The sequence below is a fragment of the Dipodomys merriami genome, unplaced genomic scaffold (assembly GCF_024711535.1).
Source record: "Dipodomys merriami isolate MVZ:Mamm:240054 unplaced genomic scaffold, mDipMer1.0.p SCAF_72, whole genome shotgun sequence".
NCBI lineage: Eukaryota > Metazoa > Chordata > Mammalia > Rodentia > Heteromyidae > Dipodomys > Dipodomys merriami.
The window spans coordinates 4,363,787-4,374,842 of NW_027206313.1; the positions used below are offsets into that span (position 1 = coordinate 4,363,787).

Here is an 11,056-nt window from a genome sequence, read left to right on the forward strand (position 1 = left end):
GAACCAATCAATGCTGAAGTGTCTAGGAAGCCTTGCACCCAGGCAGACATTGCTGTGAAGAGAAGGACCTTGGGGCTGCCCACTGTAAAGAACCTTCAGCTCAAGCCAGGTGCCCAAGGCTCACGCCTGTCATCCTAGCTACTCAGGATGCTGAGATCTGAGGATCGTGGGTTCAAGCCAGCCTGGACAGGAAAGTGCATCAGACATGAGACTCTGATCTCCAATGAACCGCACACACACACATGCACACACCACACCCCACACCACACCCCATACACACACACACACACACACACACACACACACACACACACACATAGAACGTCAGCTCTACCTGAGCTGAGCGAATGTCAATCAGTGCAGAACATGGCATTAACCCAACTCTAAGAGAAGCCTCCTTCCTCCAGGGCTCCCCTCAGCGACAGGCTGAAGAAGAAATGTGGACCGATGATTCCAACTGGCAGCTCTTTATTTTTCATGGTTTCATGACTCATCAGAGTTTTCTTCCCCGTTCCATTTCTGAAGATTGTAAATGGACCTTGTCAGACTCACCAAGGCTGACACTGACTCTGGAGTTGGATCTTGTGTCTAGTTCGCACACATGGACGATGGATAGTAGAAATGCTTTTTTAAAAAGCTTGATGGAACTGGGCGCCCGTGGCTCTCGCTTGTAATCCTAGCTACTCAGGAGAATTCTTAGATCTGAGGATCCCAGTTCAAAGCCAGCCTGGGCAGGAAAGCCCATGAGACTCTTCATCTCTAATAAACTCCTCAGAAAAAGCCAGAAGTGGCACTGTGGCTCAAGTGGTTCGCCTGCTCAGGAACAGCGCCTAGGTCAAGTTCAAGGCACGTGATGGGGGGGGGAACTCTATGGGAGCTGCCTGCATATGTACTTTGACTTAGGTTATGTTATTTTTCTGGCTTTAAACTTAAAAGACAGGGGAATAAACAAAGTGAATCATGCCCCCTTTTTGTTGTTGTTTTTGTGCCAGTTCTGGTGGGACTTGAACTCAGGGTCTGAGCACTGTCCCTAAGTTTTTTATCTCAAAGCTAGCCTCTACCACTTGAGCCACAGCTCCACTTTCAGCATTTTTTTTTTTCATGGACTTTCCTGCCTGGGCTGGCTTTGAACCTTGATCCTCAGATCTCAGCCTCCTGAGTTGCTGGGATTACAGGCGTGAGCTTCCGAAAATTCATGCCCTTTTAAAGCAATGAGAATCTAGAGAAACTTCTCAGAAAATCGAAGTTTATCAGAATGAGGGGTGGGATGCTCTGAATGAAAAAGATCTGAGCTAATTTTGTTTATGTGAAATTCTAGAAACAACGAAAGTAATAGTGACAGAAAGCAGGTCAGAGATTGAGGGCCAGGGGTGGCTGGCAGGAGGGGGCACAGGAAATCTGGGAGAAGCGCGGGGGGAGGGGCATTCTACAGCTTCACTGCAGTTACACGAATTAAGCCCACTAACCTGTATGGATCCTTACAAGTGTCTTTTATTGCATATAAATCATACTTCAATCAAGTTAACTCAAAATATTCTAGTATGTGACTGAAAAGCTTTTCTAATGCACCTTTTATTTTAATGTAAAAAAAATAGTTGAGCGGATACTCTAGCAGTCATTAACATTTGGCTGCTCCCGCCTCCCACCCCAAACTAAAAGCATGTATATATATATATATCTCATCAGCTCTAAGCAGGCACTGCGGCTGCAGACTGAACCACAGGCTGAACTGCCATTCCAACTGCCCTCCCTCCCTCCCTCCCTCCCTCCCTCCCTCCCTCCCTCCTCCCTTCCCTCCTCCCTCCCTCCTCACTCACTTCCCTCCCTCCCTTCTTCCTTTTCGCTTTGCCTTTATTTCTTTTTTCCTTTTTGCACTCCTGAGCGGCCGTTCTGGAATAGCAGTCATTTCCATTCCCCAGGCTGGTTGCAGGGGGCATGGGGGCGCCCAGCTGTGCCGAGGGCCCATGAGGGACCGACCTCTGGATCCAGACGGGGCACTGCCAGGCTCCTGGTACCCTTCCCAGTGCCAGGGACACACTGGATGGACCTGGCGTGTGTGCTTCAAGAGTGAGCACATGCATGCGTGCGTGCGCATGCGCGCGCACACACACACACACACACACACACACACACACACACACACACACACACACACACACACACAGGGCAAGGCAGCCCAGCCCCCCCCTCCTTTCTGCCTCTGTCTGTGGTCCTCAGGCTCTTGGGGTGTTTACATGAAACTCCAGGCCTGGATGGGAATTTACAGCCTTATCGCTGGAATTAAAGGCTGTCACCGGACAGACGTTTGGCTTTGAGTAGCTGGGTGGTGGTTTTATTCTGTCAGCCTCCTCTGCCTGAAATTTCTCTTTGAAGATGTCCTTTGTGTTTATGGGGATAATGAGGATGTATTTGTTTCTTTTCCAATAGTAAAGCCAGGAGATGAGTTCTATGGGAAAACATTCTCCTAAAAAGCACAGATTTAGATATAATCTGTGCATCAAGGCAGCCACAGGTCCGTATTTTCGACTATGAAGCTGGTGCAAAAGGATATTTAAAATATATGCAAAGTGCAGATGGTAATTACACGGTGAACATGTTGTGTAAAATAACTGATTCCCGTGCTGAGTTCTCCAGTGCTCATCCCTCCTACCTAGTGTGTACTTTTAAGTTTGCCCCTTTCATAATGTTTGCTTATCAGCATACATTAGTTATACAAAGGAAGGTTTCACTGTGGCATTTCCTCTTATGTAGACTGTACCCTGATCAGCCTCAGCCCTCCATCAGCCTCCCCCCTCCCCCTTCTTAAAATGTCAACAGACTTCCTATATGCAAATGACTATATTGACCATACTCATCTCCACTCACCCCTTCCTTGGCCCTCCCCTCTCCCACTGGTACCTCCCCCAGCCTGTTTTACTTTCCTGTCATTTACTTTCTTCCTTTTCTTTTTCTTTTTAGTGTGTTGTTAATTGTACTAACTGTTTTCGCCATGGTATTTCAGAAGTGTATATATTGTGTTTCCCTCAGAATGACTCTCTATTCCTTTCTCTTCCCTTGCTACAATGTATGTTTTATTATGCATTTTCATCAGCAAAATTATTAACCTGGGTGCAGGTGGCTCACTGTTGTAATTCTAGCTACTCAGGAGGCTGAAATCTGAGGACTGTGGTTTGAAGCCATCCCAAGACAGGTCAGTCTGTGAAACTCTTTTCTCCAATTAACCACCATAAAGGCAGAATTGGGGCTGTGGCTCAGGTAGTATAGCACTAGCCTTGAGCAAAAAAAAGCTCAGGAAAAGCATCAGGGACTTGACTTCAAGCCCCAGGACCAAAAAAAAAAACCAAACAAACCCTGAAATGGAGCTTTGGTGCAAATGGTAAAGCGCCAGCTTTAAGTGGAAAGATGAAAGCACAGCACCCCAGTCCTGAGCTTGAACCCGAGCACCTGCATCAAGAAAAGCGGGGAGAGGGTGTTGTATTTAAGCTGGTAAATTTTGTCTCAGTTTCACTGTGGCCCTGTTCCTTGGCACCCCTTTGGGGTTCATTCACGGCTACTTTCTTCCTTCTGAGCACATTAGGGCTGTTGCCTGTGTGTCTAACTCGAATCGGCTGTTGTGAACATTTTTATATGCTTCTCCTAAAATACATACTAAAATTTTCCAGGCCTAACTGAAATGGAACTACCAGGTCATGGTATGTTCATCTTCATGGCTAATGTCAAATAATTTGAATACTCAATTAACATTAATTACTCATTGATTAGTATTGTTAAATTGTTTTTATACTGTAAGTTAGTCAACACTAATTAATAATGAATATTGATGTCAAATTCTGTTCTGTGCCAAATTAGTTAATATTCGTTGTCAACTAAGACCAAATTGTTTTCTATACTACATTAAACATCTTATTGTATGTATTCAGTGATATTTAATACCACCATAATTTCTTTTACCACTGTTGTGGTAACAAACAGTCCTTCTCAGGACGTTAGGTTGCATTTTCATAATAACTATACTCCTTTTCTTTCTTTTCTTTTGGTGGTACTAAGACTTGAACTTCTAGTTTTGCACAGTACCCTACCACTGAAGCCAATCATTGTTGTTTTCACTGTTTTTCTAATATGCTTGCACTTTTTGTCCTGGCTGTCCTCAAACTGTGATCATTCCAATCAATCTCTACCTCCTGAGTAGCTAGGATTATAGCAAGGCTCCTTATAGTGAATTTTGATGAAGGAATATTTTTAGGCTTTTTTTTTGTTGGTTTGTGTTTGGTTTTGGTTTGTGTTCTTTGAGCCTGGCCTGGGGCTTCAATTCAAGGCCTGAGCACTGTCAATGAGCTCTTGTGCTCAAGGCTAGCACTCTACCACTTAAACCACTTGCAGTTTTTTGGTGATTAATTAGACATTAAGTCTCAAGGACTTTCCTGCCCCAGCTGGCTTCAAACGTTAGTCCTCAGTCTCCTGAGCAGCAAGGATCACAAGATGTGAGCCACTAGCATCTGGCTGATTTTTATTTTTAATGTAATTTAACAATCAAACTTGCGATGGTGTGTGTGTGTGTGTATGCGTGTGTGTGAGAGAGATTGTGTGTGTGTGTGTGTGTGTGTGTGAAGATTTTGAGCTCAAGGCCACCAGCTTGTGTTACATGAGGGAGACCCTGTCTCAAAAACAAGCAAAACAGAAACCCTTTTCTACTTCATAACCATGAAACATGTTTCCAAATAGAAAACAAATAGAAGCATCATGGAAGATGGCATTCCAGCCCCATTGTATCTTTCCTGCTCTTTCAATTTTACACTTGAATTCATTACTTGTGCACAGTTTCTTTTTCTTTTCCTTCCTTCCTTCCTTCCTTCCTTCCTTCCTTCCTTCCTTCCTTCCTTCCTTCCTTCCTTCCTTCCTGCTTTCCTTCATTTCTTTCTCTTTCTCTCTTTCTCTTTTTTTTTTTGGTCAGTTGCAGAGCTTGAACTCAGGGCCTGGACACTGTCCCTGAGCATTCTTGCTGAAGGCTAGGCACTCTACCGATTGAGCCACAGCGTCACGTCCAACTTTGTAATGGTTAACTGGAGATAATAGTCTCACAGACTTTCCTGCCCAGGGCTGGCTTTCAACCGCGATCCTTAGATCTCAGCCTTTTGAGTAGCTAGGATTACAGGCGTGAGCCACTAGTACCAGGCCTTGAGCACCTTTTCAAGTAGCATGAAAGACTCTTAAGTTTCTTAGCCTGTGTGAAGGTGATGTCCTCCTCATCTGAGTTTCAATCCACCTGGTTTTGTGCTTTCAAATGATGGTTCTTGGTTTCCAGGCCTGGCTATTAAAGTCATGGTCTTCACCTGTTCTTCCATGATGCTAGATGACCTGAGGCCTTTGTGCTTCTCGACCAACACTGGTGAACTCAAAACCATCTGCCTCGCTTTGCAGTCAGGCTTCCGGGAAAGGAAAAGAAAACTGGACGGAAGCTGCATCCTGGAAGGGATGTGAGGGGGGGATCCTCCGTGAGCTTCCGAGAACAGTGGTTCAGGAACCGAATCAGGGAGAGCCTCTGTCTTTCTAGCCCCCCAGTGGGCGTTCAAGAGGAATCCCGCCTTTCATTTGGCTTGCAGTCCCTTTGGGTCTGGGATCCCTTTTAAGGCTGTGAGGCTAGGACGTTCCATTTTGTTAGAAGTGTCAGCAGACATGGATGTTTAGAAATGAAAATGACTGAGCAGGGCCGTGAGTGGGAGAAGTTTTGAAAAGTGAAGGCATAGCAGAAACAAGCACTATTTTAAAATCTGGAGGCATTAACCCTGGGAACTACAAAACCTCCAACTTTCCAAGACATGCTTTCACAACCGGTACTTGTTCAGCAGAAAACATAGCAGGAGACTTTAATTGGCTGGGCTGCTAATGAGACCTATATCTCTGGTCTGAAGCCCAACACCAAACTTCTCAGCTTCCAGGATACCTGAAGGCATCTTTGGGGATCTGTGTGAGAGAGAGAGAGAGAGAGAGAGAGAGAGAGAGAGAGAGAGAGAGAGAGAGAGAGAGAGAGAGAGAGAGAGAGAGAGAGAGAGAGAGAGAGAGAGAGAGAGGAGAGAGAGGAGAGAGAGGAGAGAGAGAGAGAGAGAGAGAGAGAGAGAGAGAGAGAGAGAGAGAGAGAGAGAGAGAGAGAGAGAGAGAGAGTGAGAGTATGCTACGCGCTACCATGATATGATTTAAAATATTCCAATCAACGTCAAGCTTTAAGAACAGGAACACATGCTGGGCACGCCTTTGATCCGTAGCATGAGATCTGAAGATCCAGGTTCCAAGGTAATCCTGGTGGGGATGGGAAGGGAGAAGAGAGAAGAGGACAGGACAGGAGCAAGAGCCAAGACATAATTATCCCATGAGAAGAATTGGCCTTGAAAGACTCACAGAAGCACCAGTGGGTGTCAGAGCCCACGTCTGAGTGGAAAAAAAAAAATTAGTTACAAAGTAAGACTTTGAGGGCTGGGAAGGTGGCTCAGTGGTAGAGCGCTTGCCTTGCATGCCTGAGGCCCTGGGTTCGATTCCTCAGCACCACTTAAGCAAAAAGAAAAAAGCCAAAAGTGGCGCTGTGGCTCAAGTGGTAGAGCACTCACCCTGAGCTGAAGAGCTGAGGGACAGCGTCCAGGCCCAGAGTTCAGGCCGACTGAAAAAACAAACAAACAAACAGCAGAAACTGAAGTGGCACTGTGGCTCAAGTGTAGAGCGCTAGCCTTGAGCACAGAGAGGGGATAGTATCTAGGCCCTGAGTTCAAGCCCAGTTTTTCCAGTTCAAGGACTGGAAAAAAAAAGAAAAAGACTTATGAAAGAAATGTGGTGCTTTTTTTGTTGTTGAAGAAAACGATTGAACTATGCTTATCAACAATATGGTGTTGTTCAAACCACTTTATTCAACTACTTAAAAATAATTTAAAAATGAAGACCAACAACAAAATATATAACAGAAATGCTCAGTTTATTCTTCATCATCTCCTAGAAAATAGAAAGCAGGGCTAACAGCAGACAGACAAGACAATGAACTTCTACAAAATGAACAAAAAGCAGGGATGGGGGGATAGGGGAGAGGACTAGAAACGATAAATGTGAGAAGGCAAATACTGTTTGTTGTATGGGAGAAAACAGAGAAGCCACATTTTGGGAGGTTGTATTGGAAGCGTGGGCGGTCTACAGCCAGACTCCTGTCCCAAAGATGTCCAGCCCAGAACAGAGCTAGCACATAGCTTTTAAAGACAAAAACCATGTGCTTGCAGTAGAGACCGAGCCTTAACAAAAGTGTTCTTCATGAAACAAAGCAAGCTGGATGAGGATGCGCATTTCTAATAAAAGTGTCACACACGGGCAGAGCAGACTTGTGCAGGGAAACAATCAGAACCTATGACATATTTGCTCCATCACCTCTAGAGATCTCAGAGCATACTCATCGTCTAGCAGCTTCTATCAAGATGCCAAGATGGCGTTACCCAGCTCCCGTGTCCTTATTTCAATACCCAGAAAACCCTTCCTAACACAAAAGAACAAACAGGGGGTGGTGGTGGAAATAGCCAAAAAGCCAAGCCTAAAATGCAACCCAACTCAAAAGGTGCATATAATGTAACTTCCCAGACACCCTGGAGAGGTGAACTCCACAGTACCCAGCCAATAAGGGACGGGGACTTTAGGGCTGAATGGCTTGCTTTCATTTCATTCAGTGTGCCAGCCCATCTCTCAGAGCCAACGCGAAAGTCTCACTTGTGTTGTACTTCTGGTCTCTGAGTCCATCCTTTGAGCTCAGTTGATTTTTATTTTTGTATGATGTTTAAAAATACATAAACTTGCTGTTCTTATTGAGGCGTCCTACGGCGGGGTTACCGTTTCATAGGTCAGACAGTGCGCACTTTTCTTTTGGACCATGCAACCCTTCCTTCACTTTCCGCGAGTTTCTCCCTCCAGTCCCTACTCACGCGTTGCCTCTGTACAGTGTGTTTTAAAGTCAGAAGCATTAGCTGGGCAGTCAGTGATGCACACTTCTAAGCATGCGTACCAGAGAGGCTGAGATCTAAGGACTGCGGTTTGAAGCCACCTCTGGCAGGAAAGTCTGTGAGACTTCTTAGCTCCAATTAACCACTAAAAAGTGGAAAGTGGCACTATGCTCAGATGGAGGGACTCAGAGACAGTGCCCAGGCTTTGAGTTGAAATCCTATGACCAGCACCAAAAAAAAAACAACAGAAAAAGAAAAAGAAAAAAGTAAGGAACATTGGAGGTTTTGAAGGCGCCTCGGCGGGAGCGGCTGCCGGCGAGCAGCTGGAGATGTGGGCTGAGAGATGGAGGAGACTGTTGCTGAGTTTCTCAGGAGGACCATCTTGAAAATCCCCATGTATGAAATGATGACAATCCTAAAAGCCTGGGATTTTTTTCCTGAAGAACAACTTCAGACTGTAAACTTCCAGCAGAGAAAGGAACAGCTAGCTCTGGACTTGGTCCTGTTGTGTGAGAAGAAGTCTGCAAGTCTCAATGATGTAGCCCTTTTAGACATCATTTATACTCAAGCTCGCCGGAACCACAAAGTTTGGGATGTTTTTCAGATGAGTGAAGAACCAGATGATGATGTTAACCTTTTCGATATGGAACAATTCAAAAGTTCATTTAAGGAAACTCTTCAGAGAGCATTAAGAAATGCACTGAAAATGGCTAGCAACCACCACCAGATAATGAAAATGGACCTGAGAAGCCGACACCTGGACTCACTCAAGGCCATTGTTTTTAAACAGTATAACCAGGTATTTGAAAATCACAACTCTACAAAACCTCTACAAGAAAGAAACCTTGGACAAAATAGAAATGTGGATCCCAGGCTCATTCACGAAAACACAGTAGAAAAGGAGAGAATCCAAAGAATAACTGAAGAAACTTTTGGAGACTATCCTCAACCACAACTCGAATTTGCACAATATAAGCTTGAAACGAAGTTCAAGAGTGACATAAACAGGAGCATCTTGGCTGAGCGGGAGGAGCCCCTCCGGTGTCTGGTCAAGTTCTCTAGCCCACATCTTTTAGAAGCACTGAAATCCTTAGCGCCAGCTGGTATAGCAGATGCACCACTTTCCCCTTTGCTCACTTGCATACCCAGCAAGAGAAAGAATTATTTTAAAATTAGAGATAAATAAGAGCTTTGTGGTTGGGTGAGCTCAGTGCTCCTTGACCATGTTATATGCACGTTCCTGTTTATGGCTAGCTGGATGGCGAATCTGTAAATCTCCATGCTAGGGATTCATCCATGTTGAAAACTTAGAACTGTTCGTGTTGGGTGGATGCTTTCCTCCTCTCCGTGTGGCCCCTTTCCTGCTAACTCCAGCAGTTGTGTGCATGAGAGATGGACCAGAGGAAGATGCAGGAAGATGCATGGTTCCAGATTGACCCCACCCCTACCCCAGAGCACCAAGCACGGGGCACTAGATCTCTCCTCAGGCCTAAGAGGTCTGGTTCCAGTGGCTGATGTCTAGGGATTTGCAAGTAAGCTTTGGATCTTAGAAAGGAGAACCAAAAAAAAAAAAAACTGCCCAACTCAAAATTTCTAGGAGAGTCATAAAATTGACCCATTCAGAGGGCAGAATTGGGTCCAGAAAGCTATTACAAGAGGTTACATATCTGAGAGTACCTATAATTGTGTTGTCATAAGTGTTGTTTTCCATAATCTATTTTATCACACGTGTAACAGATTTACCATCATATTGTACTGATTTGTGAATAAAGACAATGAGAAAATGGTAAAAAAAAAAAAAAAAAAAAAAAGTAAGGAACACTAGGGTTTGGGTTAAAATCTACATAGCATTACTGACATTTTGTAAAGCACCCCAAAATAACCAAATACCAAGAATCACATCTTCCAGAATTAATTGTATCTTCAATGTTTTATCAACATAGACTTACTTAAAATTTGTATCATCTCAAACATGCTGTGTTACAACTTTTACTTAATTAGCTGGGAACATTTTCTAAGTATTTAAGTATTTTATTTATGAGCATACATATACATTGTGCATATTATTTTCAAAGTATCCTTTTATAACTTAATTTATAATAAATGCAGAACCTTTGGAGGGCATTCCATAAATTTTCCCCACTTTATAAACTGCATTATCTAATTTATCACTATTATAAAATCCTTTCACACACATCCTTGCACATACAGCTTATTATTTACTTATATAATAAAGACATCAATCTGTCAAATGTGTTGCAAATATTTTCCCCTAGTTTGTTGTTTTCATTTTAGTTTTATTTATGTTGTTTCTTGACTTAAAGAAATTAAATCCATCAATCCTTTCCTTCAGGAATTATTTCTTTGCCTTCATGTTTTCAAAGACCCTCAGCACCCTAAGGTTGTTTAGTTTCACTTAAAAAAAAAAAAAAGAAAGAAAGAAAATGTATTTTCCTGGTGGGATTTATTTTGGCGTGTGGCATGGTTTGGTGAACCAACTTTTATTTCTTTTGGAATAGCTATGGCTTGGTTACCCTTCAATAGGCCTTTCTTTTCTCTATTTTGTTATTCTGTTATTTTGTGATTTTGTTACACCTCACAGCATCTGAAGAGGGAAAGGCAGTGGCTGTACAGATGCTCCCTGAATGGGCACAGGGAAGCGTGTAGAAAATGCCACACTGCAAAACCAAGGGGAAGAAGCAGGACTTAACACTGTAGGGTTTCAATAGGTTAGGAAAATATCAAGAGGAATGCATCATTAAAGAAAAAAAAAATCTTTGAAAAATATAACCTTAATTTCTAAGTGAGGCAGAATAGATATTGATGAGAAGATGAGAAAGTTACGTTATGTTTTAAACAAATATAAACAAGCCACACTCAGAAGTTAAACCCAGAAAGCAACTGAAAAAGCAAATGAAGAACTCTCCATTTAAAACGCTAAGTTATGAGACCTGGGAGACTGCACGTGGCTAAAACTGCCCTCTCCTTGGAAATCGTAAAAGCCAGGTAACTCTCTGTGAATGCTGAGAAAAAAAAGAGGTGCTCAGATGAGAAAAGGAAGCCCGGTGGCTCCTGTATCATCCAGGTAGGAGCAG

At 43.5% G+C, this 11,056-nt stretch overlaps 1 pseudogene; it reads left to right on the top strand.

Annotated features, from left to right (window-relative positions):
- Positions 1-8,244: 8,244 nt before the first annotated feature.
- LOC138818212 (centromere protein N pseudogene) lies at positions 8,245-9,720 on the top strand (annotated as a pseudogene).
- The last annotated feature ends 1,336 nt before the right edge of the window (positions 9,721-11,056 follow it).